At 35.7% G+C, this 13,220-nt stretch overlaps 1 protein-coding gene and 1 long non-coding RNA gene across 46 annotated transcripts in view; both read left to right on the top strand.

Annotated features, from left to right (window-relative positions):
• Nucleotides 1-13,220, top strand: part of SK (small conductance calcium-activated potassium channel) — an 877,735-nt gene that overhangs the window by 458,722 nt on the left and 405,793 nt on the right. The window lies entirely within an intron of this gene.
• On the top strand, nucleotides 5,835-11,606 carry LOC141397492 (uncharacterized). The gene is made up of 2 exons (XR_012411413.1): nucleotides 5,835-9,759; nucleotides 11,381-11,606. It is a non-coding gene; the product is annotated as an uncharacterized lncRNA (long non-coding RNA).

Raw genomic sequence — 13,220 nt, 5'->3', positions numbered from 1 at the left:
GACATATAAGGTAAACTAATTTATATGAAGCAAATATTATGGGTTGTGACCATTTTAAGACCGGAAGCAGCTTCCAAATTTACGTCTTATATTCCTCAAAACTAATTTACGTGACATTTGCTTATTACTTTTGTCATCTAAATCTTCTCTACAACTGGTGTATATTTATGCATAGTAACAATATAAACTTCGTAGCCCATGTACATACATTGATTGATTTCCCTTGTCCATGGGTCATAGCCTCTTATGACTCGCGATAGAACTTCAGAATTCAAATGGAATATTAATCGATTTCTATGAACATCATCAAATGACATCATCTCGTCGACGAAATCAAAAAGAAACATTGTTTTGTATAAATGTTATGGCTTACGAATACTACAAAATATATGTAACTAGCTTAACCCGGTGCGCTTCGCTACCCCGACTAAGTGAAAAATAAATGAATGAGTCCTACGTAGGTCACATTTACAAATTTTATATACCCTAACACTCCTGAGTCCACTCTCTCCTTTAAAGAAGATAATTAAATTAGGAACAACACTAAAATTGAGTACCTTAAGTTTGAGGATACTTGTAATTTCTTCAGCCTATTGGGACATCTTAAATTACTCTTAGGATAACTGCTTCTGTTATTGATAATTTTTACTCCAATATTGATATAGATATGTCAATAATGATAAAAATTTCATTGAAATGTGACGTATATATCAAATCAAATACATGAAATCGGCCGAAAATATACATGGGAGCTATATCTAAATCTGAACCGATTTGGAAATATTTTGGCACAATTATTTGTAGGCCAAATTCCGCCGCACATTACGAATGTCATTGAAATCGGACATATACAGCGTGATTGGTGCATCAAAAAAAAAAACCGGCCGAAAATATATATGGGCGCTATATCCAATTCTGAACCGATTTCGATATAATTTTGAACATCTATTTCCAGGCCAATATTCGTCATAAATCCCAAATGTCATTGAAATCGTACATATACAGCGTTTTTGGTGCATTAAGTTCATCAAATCGGACGAAAATATATACGGAAGCTATACCTAAATCTAAACCGATTTCGATATCATTTGGCACATATATTTCTAGCCTAATATCCGTCACGGGTGCCACCGTGGTGCAATGGTATGCACACCCGCCTTGCACGCTGAAGGTCGTGGGTTCGATTCCCCGGCCAGTCAACATCAAACACTTTTCAACGGTGGCAAAATACCCCTCAGTAATGTTGGCGACATTTTCTGAGTATTTCAGCCTTGTACAACTTCTCTATAAAGTGGTGTCGTAAGACACGCCGTTCGGACTCGGCGATAAACAGTAGGTCCCATATCATTGAGCTAATATGAATCGGGGTGCACTCATTGATATGAGAGAAGTCTCCCCTGTCCCGCCTGGGATGTTTGTGGAACAATTATATATAATATCCGTCACACGTTAAAAATTTCATTGAAATCAGACATATATAGCGTGTTTGGAGCATCAAATACATGAAATCGGCCGAAAATGTATATGAGCGCTATATTCAAATCTAAACCGATCTCGATATAATTAGGCACATTTATGTCTAGACCAAACTCCGTTCCGCATTCCAAATTTCAGCGAAATTGGACATATATAGCGAGTTTGGTGCATAAAATACAGCAAATCGGCCGAAAATATATAAGGGAGCTATATCCAAATCTGAACCGATTTCGATATAATTTGGCACATTTATTTATAAACCAAGTTCTAAAACACATTCCAAATTTCAGCGAAATTGGACATATATAGCGTGTTTGGCGCATCAAATACATGAAATCGGCCGAAAATATATATGAGCGCTATATTCAAATCTAAACCGATCTCGATATAATTAGGCACATTTATGTCCGTTCCGCATTCCAAATTTCAGCGAAATTGGACATATATAGCGAGTTTGGTGCATAAAATACAGCAAATCGACCGAAAATATATATTGGAGCTATATCCAAATCTGAACCGATTTTGATATAATTCGGCACATTTATGCCTAGACCAAATTCCGTATAGCGTGTTTGGTGCATCAAATGCGGAAAATCGGCCGAAAATATATATGGAAGCTATATCCATATCTGAACCGATTTCGATATAATTTGGCACATTTATTTCTAGACCAAGTTCTGTAACACGTTCCAAATTTTATTGAAATTGGATATAAATAGCGTGTTTGGTGCCTCAAACACATGAAATCGGTAGAAAATATATATATAGGAGCTATATCCAAATCCGAACCGATTTCTATATAAATTGGCACATATATTTCTAGGCCAATATCCATCACACATTCTAAATTTCAGCGAAATTAGACATATATAGCGTGTTTGGTGCATAAAATAAAGAATTCGGCCGAAAATGTAGGTATACGGGAGCTACATCCGAATCTGAACCAAACTCGATATAATTTGGCACATTTATTTCTAAAACAAACTCCGACACATATTCCAAATGTCATTGAAATTGGACATAAATAGCATGTTTGGTACATAAAATAAGGAAATCGGCCGAAAATATATATAGGAGCAATATCCAAATCTATACCGATTTCGATGTAATTTGGCACATGTATTTCTAGACCAAGTTTAGTCACAAGTTCCAAACTTTATTGAAATTGGATATAAATACCGTGTTTGGTGCTTCAAATGCATGAAATCGGCAGAATATATATAGGAGCTATATCCAAATCTGAACCGATTTCGATAAAAATTGGCACATATATTTTTAGGCCATTATCCATCACGCATTTCAAATTTCAGCGCAATTGGATATATATAGCGTGCTTGGTGCATAAAATACAGGAAATCGGCCGAAAATATATATGGGAGCTATATTCAAATCTGAACCGATCTCGATATAATTTAGCACATTTATTTCTAGAACAAATTCCGTCAGACCCTCCAAATTTCAGCGAAATTGGACATATATAGCATGTTTGGTGCATCAAATGTGGAAAATCGGCCGAAAATATATATTCGAGCTATATCCGAATCTGAACCGATTTCGATATAATTCGGCACATATCTAGACCAAATTCCGTTACACATTTAAAATTTCAGCGAAATTGGACATATATAGCGTGTTTGGTGCATCAAATGCGGAAAATCTGCCGAAAATATATATGGGAGCTATATCCAAATCTGAACCGATTTCAATATAATTTCGCACATTTATTTCTAGACCAAGTTCTGTAACACATTCCAAATTTCAATTAATTTGGACATATATATTGTGTTTGGTGCATCAAATACATGAAATCGGCAAAAAAATATATAGGAGCTATATCCAAATCTGAACCGATTTCAAAATAACATTCTAAATTTCAGCGAAATTGGACATATATAGCGTGTTTGCTGCATAAAATAAGGAAATCGGCAGAAAATATATGTAGATGAGAGCTATATCGAAATGTGAACCAAACTCGATATAATTTGGCACATTTATTTCTAAAACAAATTCAGCCGCACATTTTAAATTTCATTGAAATTGGACATAAATAGCATGTTTGGTACATAAAATAAGGAAATCGGCCAAAAATATATGTATATATATGTATATATGTTTATTTCTACATAAAAATTCCGTCACACATACAAAATTTGGAGATTGTATCTGTAATAGTTCTAAAGATATTTGCATACAAAATCTAAATTTTTTGGAGGTACCTCCGATTTTGATGCTATATCTCCAGATCAACGCTAAATTTCAAAAAATGATATAGCCTATTTTCATTCCAGGCCATGTAGCAATGTACCCTTAACATTTCAGTAAGATCTGTTCAGCGGTTTTCCAGTCTATAAGGCACAAACAAACAAACAAACAAACAAACAAACAGACAAACAAATTTCAATTTTATATATATAGATTTAAATCCATTGGTTGCATAATTACGAGAATACAACAATCCTTAGTTACTGGTGATTTTGATTGTCAAAGAAAGAAAATAAAATTTGCCATACTACTTTGTTTCAAATTTATTGAAATTCCTATATAAGGACTCTACTAGTTTCCTCGTTTAGTTATAAATCCCAATGAAAACTAACCTATTAATTTCAACGCTTTAAATGATTTAAACATTTCTAGATAAAATATCCTTGGAATACATTACATGCCCTTAAGGGAGGGTAATTATTAATTCCTTTAGAGGAAAGGACCACTCAACATCGATTTTTCAGGGAACCCAACCCTAGGTTTTAAATACATAGTAAGTCATCAATGATTGAACGGAAAATTATTTGACAGATTCAGATAGTTAATCCCATATTGACTCTATAACTGAGTTGACAGTGGATATCTTGTAAGTCGGGATTTTGACAGAAAACTTTGAAAAATTTTAAATTTCTTATTTATATACCAATTGTCATTGTAAAAGACGAAAACGTCAATAAAATAAGTGCCTGTTTCACTATGTCGAAAGAAAATGAATGCGAACGAAAAACACCTAAACTTTACTTTTCATGGTAATATTGGTTTTGTTTTTGCTTCGAAACAACTACAAAATTTGAAAATCATACACGAGTTAAGTAGTTTTTCTTTCGTTTTCTTTTTCGTTCGACATAGTGAAACAAGCTGTAAGAATCTAATGCTCAAGATAGGAAAAACTACATTGATGTCCGGATTATCGAGGAATAAAAAATATGTGATGTTCGGATTACCGAGTCTACTATGTAAAAAATTCTTGTTTCCGGATTACCGCGTTGTTCGGATTAACGAGTGTCCGGATTATTGAGAATATATTGTATATCACTTTATTTCATGCTCATATACCTAAGTTATTTTACATTTTAGCCGATAGCTTTTATTGCTAGTGCTTTTATCATTTTTCTTTATTATAATGTGCAATGGTATGCACACCCGCCTTGCACGCAGAAGGTCGTGGGTTCGATTCCCCGGCTAAGCAATATCAAATTTTTAACGGTGGCAAAATAACCCTCAGCCATGTAAAATTTCTCTACAAGTGGTGTCTTAGGACACGCCATTCGGACTCGGCGATAAACTGTAGGTCCCATATCATTGATCTAATATGAATCGGGGTGCACTCATTGATATGAGAGCAGTCTCCCCTATCCCGCCTGGGATGTTTGTGGAACAATTATATTATATAATAAATATTAAAAAAAAATAAATAAAATAAAATGGTATAAGAACAAAACTTTGAATTTTTTCTCCATATAAGTTTTTTCCCATTTCGGCCCGTGAATATTATCCGACCATCAACACACTCAACTGGCATCTTCCCCTCTGGGACGCCAATTAACTCGAAAATGTCGTGACGATGCTATTACCGACTACAGCGATATCTTCGTAGTTTGACCACCTATGCCAACTTACTCTTACTTACTTACTTTCATTGTCAGGCTTTGCTTTTGGGAGGTCTCCAACCAACTCTGTGATATTCGTCATTACAAATAAAATCCAAAAATTAATTGGGTTGGATTAGCGATTGTTGCGATATCTCCGTTCTTTGTCCACCTACCCCAACCTGCGTTACACCATTGTAAAGGTTTTCGTATACCCCTAATAGAAGTGGAGATTTCGTTTTAAAGTGCAGATATTCGATTTTTTTCCAATTAAGTTTTTTGACCATTCCAACCCCTGAATATTATAGCATCCTTCCTACCCCTCCATAACCCCCATCAACCCCCAAAATTTCATGACGATCTGATAAAAATTGCGACCTGTAGCGTGACAGATACACAAAGCCAGATCGTCGAGACATTAATTATACCCTCAGCATTTAAGCTAATACTTTCATACGGGCAAAATGTGCCTCATCGAAATAATCGTTTTAGACCCCAAGTATGTTTGGACGAAATCCGTTTCAAACAATGTGGAGTTGATTTAGCCATGTCCGTCTGTCTGTCTGGTTGGAGCGCACGATAACTCTCGAACGGATCAACCGATTCGGTCCAAAATTTGGCATTCCTAATATTTTGCCCAAATTTGGCTTATGCTCAAAGATGGGTAATATCGGTCCACTCCTTCCGGTATCTCTACCACAAAAGTTCCAAAATGTTCGGAAAATTTGTGTGCACGATAACTCTTAAAGGGAGTATACGATTTGGTCCATACTTTGCACATCGTGCATTTTCTACCAGACTTAGATGAGGTTTATATATGGACTCAATCGGTCCACTCCCTCGGGTATCTCCCACGCAAAATTTCGAAAAAGTTCAGTTTAGGGCCTGTTCTCGAATCGCTTTTGTTGTAGCAACTTGTATTCACTGTCCTTCATATGACTGCTCAAGTTTCATCAGGGGAAAGTCCATACTTCATGAGAAAATAGCCTGAAAGTTGCAAAAAGCCCCTATGACACCGTGTGTAGTGGTTGAAGCGCAAGATAACTCCCGAACGGATCAGCCGATTCGGTCCAGCATTTGGCATTCGTAATATTTTGTCCAAACTTAGTTTAAGTTCGAAGATAAGCCATATCTGTCCACCCCTTCAGGTACCTCTCCCACAACAGTTCAATAATATGTTGTACATCCTAATATATCTACCAGATATAGTTCAGGTTCGATATAGTTCAGGTTCCTCTCCTTCGGGATAAGTTATGATGGTCAAAGTTTTTTTAGGGGCAAGCACATACTTCTTGAGAAAACAGGCCGAAAGCTGTAAAAACCCTCAGCCTCTGGGCTAGAAAGGGTACATACACTTTGATACGACCAAAAATGTGCCTCATCGAAATAACGGTTTTAGACCCCAAGTATGTTTGGACAAATTTAGTTTCAGACAATTCGGAGTCGATTTAGCCATGTCCGTCCGTCTGTCTCTCTGTCCGTCCGTATGTCTGGCTGGCTGGTGCGCACGATAACTCTCGAACGGATCAACCGATTCGAACCAAAATTTGGATATCGTAATATTTTGTTCAAGCTTAGTTTTAGTTCGAAGATGGGTCATATCGGTCCACTGCTTCCGGTACCTCCCCCAAAAAAGTTCAAAAATGTTTTGTAAACTGATGTGAACGATAATTCTCGAAGGTAGAAAACGATTTAGTCCAAACTTTGCACATCGTATTATTCCTTCCAGATACAGATCGGTCTCGAATATGAACTATATCGGTCCACTCTTTCGGGTACTTCTCACACAAAGTTCGTATAAAGTGAAGTTTAAGAGCTTCTCTTGCATCGTTTAGATCCTTTTCAGAATGTTGTTCTAGCGGCCTCATTTACAACGGTAAATTTTGTTTGCGAAGTAAGTCAATACTTCCTATGATAATGGCCCAAAAGCTCCAAAACCCAGCCGGCACTTACTAAAATGGCTTTTGAGCAAGATAACTGTAAAATTTTTTCAAACTTAGATTAACGTAATTTAATATTTCGAGTCCTTTATGAAGAAGTTTAGTTACTAAAAATGTTTGGCATTGACATAGATTTGGTATAGGGCCACATTACGATACGTACAGATTTTAAAGCAAACTCTTGATACTAAATCAATATATTTTTGGTTTGGTTGCTTTATTTTGTTTGGTCAGTGGCTGAAAGTATATCTCCGTCAGTATAGCTGACTGAAACTTTCTTACTTGTTATTTATAAATATTATGGATGTTGGATATAGTGACAAGTCCGTCTATATGTTCCATTCTGCTGTCGAACGTTCCATAATTTGGACGTTCGGTTGAATCACACTGTGGAGGTTTTTTGGTCATCTTTAACTTTTTATAACCCTTCAACTTATCGTGATAACTAATTAATACAAACTTTGTCCTTCCATTAGTAACACATCGTAATATTAGTCGGAGACGCAATAATGTATATATACTATACGTACGTATATTGAAATCAACTTACAGCAGGCAATATTTAAGATAGAACTAAAAAAGAGAAAATTTGGCACAAAAGTGGCCATTACTCCTACAAAGTTTGTTACTGCAAATGGGCTATATCAGCCTACGTTTTGATATAGCCCCCATAGAACGGTACCACCTGATTTTTGATGTTTTAAAGTTTTTAGCTTCATTATCAATCCGAAATAGATGATATCTGGTTTCTAGTCTTCGCTGTGGCTACAAAACTTAACACCGCTTTTACTTGTTTTCTTTGTAATTTAACAATATTTTAATCTACCATCTGGTAACACTGTCAAAGATAAAGACTTTCGTACTTTTGTAAACTCAGTGGTCGTTGTTCACAATTCACACATAACGAAGTAATCATACAATTTTTTTTCATATACCATTGTTTATATTTATGTATATAAAAGATCTCATGCGGGAGTTTGTAAGTGCTTATGCTGACTATTTCAGAAAGAATGCCAGTTTGTGTAGTTTATGTTTTTCTATTTGTGCATTACATGCAGGAGCGCACACACATATCGCTCATTTACTCAAAGAGTGACACATCTCAAAAAATCGACTTTCGAGAAAAACGCGTTTTAAATTGGTGATTGAAATTTTACTTCCCAACTTAAAAAGGTTATTATACAAAAACAAAAATAACTACTTGGACAATATTTTGTAAAAAGCTAGCCAGATATCAGTGTTAAATTTCTGTGCAAGATGAAGTATGATTTGAAGTGTTTAAGTGCTTCATAAATTCAAAAAACTTTTGTGTTGAATTATGCGAAACTCGTAGTAAAGGAGCTGTAACTCGTCGAGTTTTAGAGATATCAACATGAAAACTTGACACAATATAAAGTAGAAGTCGTAGAAAAAATGGAAATTGCTAACTCAAAAAACGCATTTTTTGAGTTATGTCACTCTTTGAGCAAATGAGCGATATGTACTTATACTATGGGTTTTTGCTTGCACATAGTCTTCCTATTTGATTCTCTGGTGAACTCGCTTGCATGCTTTCAACTATTAAGACTTCGTGTGATAGTTGGTCGGGATAGTGTGAGTTATGTGAGATAGTATGAATTTAATGAATTGTTTGTTACAAGGAATGTATTGTTTACATTTTTTTCTTAAACTTTCTCCAGCGTAGAATATACAACCAATAAGAATATACAACAACAAAAAATGTAATTGATTGAAATATTGTTTATGTTTAGTCTAAATTAAGACACATTCCATTGTAAATTAGGGTAGTATAATTTCAAATTTTCAGAACAAACAGAAGAAAAACATATTTAACGCTTTACAAAACATGTGGAATTAAAAATACTTTTAGCATAGGATGGAATATGTTTAGCCGGTCATCCATGTTGGATATTTTGGCAGAATTCGAAACACCACATGATAAATGTACAGAAAAAAATGGGGAACAATTTTAGGAGATGCAATAGCAAATCGTTGTGACTTTTTTTTGGTTTATCAGGTCATATATGAGAAGGATGAGCTGAAAGTGAAATTATACAAACAGAAAAATATGTGTGCAAATTGAATTTTTTATACGAGCAACTATAATGGTTTTGTTCATCAAAGATTTCCCTTATATAGAGGGTTATTCTGAATGGAAACTCCCAGAGGGTTTCGTTTGTCAGCCGTTTCAATTTAAAGAATAAATTGAGAAAACTGGACTTTTCATTCAAAATAACCCCCACAATTTCTCTGCAAATCTAACTACATACAGTATTTCAGTTAGACCTACTTAAACACTTTGCCTTGCAGTTTGGATCCCCTTAAATGCTTAGTTTAGCAAATGTACCAGTGAATTAGTGTCTGACAAAGTGGTATATACATACGTACATACATTAACAACTTAATGGAATCTATACATGTATGTATTTGTATGTTATTGTTTGATTTCTTGATTGTGTGTGAAATACGTGAGCTTACACAATATATAACAAGTAAAAAAAGCATTAAGTTCGGCCGGGCCGAACTTTTCATACCCTCCACCATAAAATATTCATTCCTGTCCCCAATTTTAAGTGAGTACGTTAAAATGTCAGCTTAAATCATCAAATTACTGAAAATCGGGAGGTACCGTTATATGGGGGCTTTCTTGACAAATTTTGGTGGAGAGGTGTGGTTACCACTAAGAATTTCAAATCTCAAATGTTCAAATTACAGATAATTCGGTTAAAACTTGTTGGTAAAATACCTGAAATCGGGCGGTAACGTTATATGGGGGCTATTCCAAAACATGGACCTATGTCGACTAGTTATATAAGTTTATTGACATTTAAGAACCCTAAATGTCAAATTATAGCTAAATCGGTCTGAAAATGTAGCTACAAACGTCAAAATACCGCAAATCGGGGGTTACCGTTATATGGGGGCTATACCAAAACGTGGACCTAGGTCCACATCTTTTGTTATATAAGTTTAGTTACACTTAAGAACCCTAAATGTCAAATTATAGCTATATCGGTCTGAAAATGTAGCTAAAAACGTTAAAATACCGTACCAAAACGTGGACCTATGTCCAAAACTTTTGCTATATAAGTTTATTGATACTTAAGAACACTAAATGTCAAATAATAGCCAAATCGGTCTGAAAATGTAGCTAAAACCGTCAAAATACCGTAAATCGGGGGGTACCGTTATATGGGGGCTATACCAAAACGTGGACCTATGTCCACAACTTTTGTTATATAAGTTTATTGACATTTAAGAACCCTAAATGTCAAATTATAGCTACAACGGTCTGAAAATGTATCTAAAAACGTCAAAATACCGCAAATCGGGGGGTACCGTTATATGGGGGCCATACCAAAACGTGGACCTATGTCCACAACTTCTAATATATAAGTTAATTAACACTTAAGAACCCCAAATGTCAAATTATAGCTACATCGGTCTGATAATGTAGCTAAAAACGTCAAAATACCGTATATCGGGGGGTACCGTTATATGGGGGCTATACCAAAACGTGGACCTATGTCCACAACTTTTTTTATATAAGTTTATTGATACTTAAGAACCCTAAATGTCAAATTATAGCTAAATCGGTCTAAAAATGTAGCTAAAAACGTCAAAATACCGCAAATCGGGGGGTACCGTTATATGGGGGCTATACCAAACCGTGGACCTATATCCACCAGTTTTGTTATATATGTTTATTGACACTTAAGAACCCTAAATGTCAAATTATAGCCAAATCGGTCTAAAAATGTAGCTAAAAACGTCAAAATACCGCAAATCGGGGGGTACCGTTATATGGGGGCTATACCAAAACGTGGACCGATATAGCCCATCATCGAACTTGACCTGCCTGCAAACAAAAGACGCATTTTCCCAAAATTTCAGCGTCCTATCTCCATTTTTGTGGATGCTAGAGTGATTACCACAGACGGACGGACGGACGGACGGACGGACGGACGGACGGACGTGCTCAGATCGACTTAGAATTTTACGCTGATCAAGAATATATATACTTTATAGGGTCGCAAATGAGTATTTCAATGCGTTACAAACGGAAAAACAAACTTAATATACCCTCCATACTATGGTGGAGGGTATAAAAAGGAAAGCAAAGTGCATTTCTTCTTCGTTGTCGGTTCCGGCATACATTTTTATTTATAGCTCACATGTGTGTAAACACAATGTCAGTTGTTTTGTTGTTGGTGTTGTTGTTACTTTAGCCGTTGCGACGTTTAGTGTAACAGCTGCTATAGCTGGCGTTGCCATTTTACTTTTATGTATTGTCCATTTCAAATAAAAGTGACTGTTCATTTTGACAAAAAAAGAAAAACAGCGAACGCAAAAGTCACAAGAGGTTTTTTAAACCCATAACGAGGTGTGGTAATCGAAGGACATGTGAAAATCTATTTCATTTAATGTATGTTATATTCATATTTTATCAATAAAAATAATGAGTTATGTGATGTTTCTTCAATGGCCAGGCCAAACATTTGATGCGAAGGGGTTCAATAAGACGAATACACCAATACACCTTTTTGTACGAATTCTACCTCACCTTATACATATTGTGCAATCAAAGAGCAAGAACTTTGAGATTTGGTACGAGTGACACTACACCTTGGGGTGTAGAGATTTTTTTGGAAATTCGTACTTTATTCCCGAAATTTCCACAGCATTTCCGTCATGTTAAATTTCTCCACAATCGGTGACTGAGAATTTTTTAACTTTTGGGTCATTATGTCAGGAAGCACGGACTTGCCCACGAAAATAGTTAGAACGTTGTAACCAGGATCACATGTACTACCTTCCATGAGAACTTCGAAACAACCCTCAAAGAGCCTTTAAACTGCTATTAAGTAAGTAAAGTTTGTAAACGATTGTGAGGGAATTATTCGTAGGTGTTGCCCGATATATACCTTCTGGGAACTTGATGTAATTTTGAGAAATAAATTACGAGAGATAAAAAATGTGCCTCCGCGAGTTTCTACCTTCGAGGGTTATCATACGTACTACCCAGTTTGATTGGTGCCTAAGGAAGTATGGAATCGCCCTCGAAAAAATGCGTCGTCATTGTTGCTACAAATTTCAAAATTATTCGAGAACAGCAATCAAACTCTGTTTTTCTAAGTTTTGTGTGGGAGGTAAACGAAGGAGTATACCGATTTAGTCCCTATTCAAACAAGATCTACGTCTGGAAGTAATATTGCCATATGCAAAATTATGACCAATTTGGGTTCTCCCTTCTAGATTATCGCGCGCACGATTTTAAAGAAAATTGTCGAACTTTTGTAGGGGAGGTACCGCACTGAGTGGAACGAACGATTTCTACTAAAACGTTTCAAGATAGGACAATTTTTAATGTAGGTCTACAAAACGCTTTTTTATACTATCCACCATAATATGGAGGGTAGAATTAAATTTTCAGTCATTCCGTTTGTAACACATGTAACACAAATATATACATTCCTGATCAGCATAAAATTCTATGTCGGAATATCTTGAGCAATTTTAAAAATAGAGCCTTAAAATTTAGTACAGAAGTTTCTATTACTCCTCGGGTGTTTGGAATTGAAATGGATCTAACAGTCCTCGTTTTGATATAGCCCCCATAGAACTGTACCTACCGATTTTTGGTATTTTGAAGGGTTTAGCCTCAATACCACACCGAAACGGCTCAAATTTGATATTTAGTCTTCGTTGGGTGTATACAATTTTCCAGCTGAAATCTGTCAGTATAGGTCCACATTTTCATATAGCCCCCATGGAACGGTATTTCCAAATTTTCGGTATTTGGAAGGTTGTGGCCTCCATAAACCACCGAAATGGCTGTAATTTCGAAATTTGTCGGTATAGGTCCATGTTTTCTTATAGCCCCGCATAGAACGGTACCTCCCGATTGAAATTTGGTATTTATTGCCAGTTTCTCTAAGACGATTCGAATAAA

Source organism: Musca autumnalis, unplaced genomic scaffold (genome assembly GCF_047663935.1).
Source record: "Musca autumnalis isolate F117 unplaced genomic scaffold, ASM4766393v1 scaffold_3, whole genome shotgun sequence".
Taxonomy (NCBI): domain Eukaryota; kingdom Metazoa; phylum Arthropoda; class Insecta; order Diptera; family Muscidae; genus Musca; species Musca autumnalis.
This window is presented reverse-complemented; position numbering and strand designations above follow the sequence as displayed.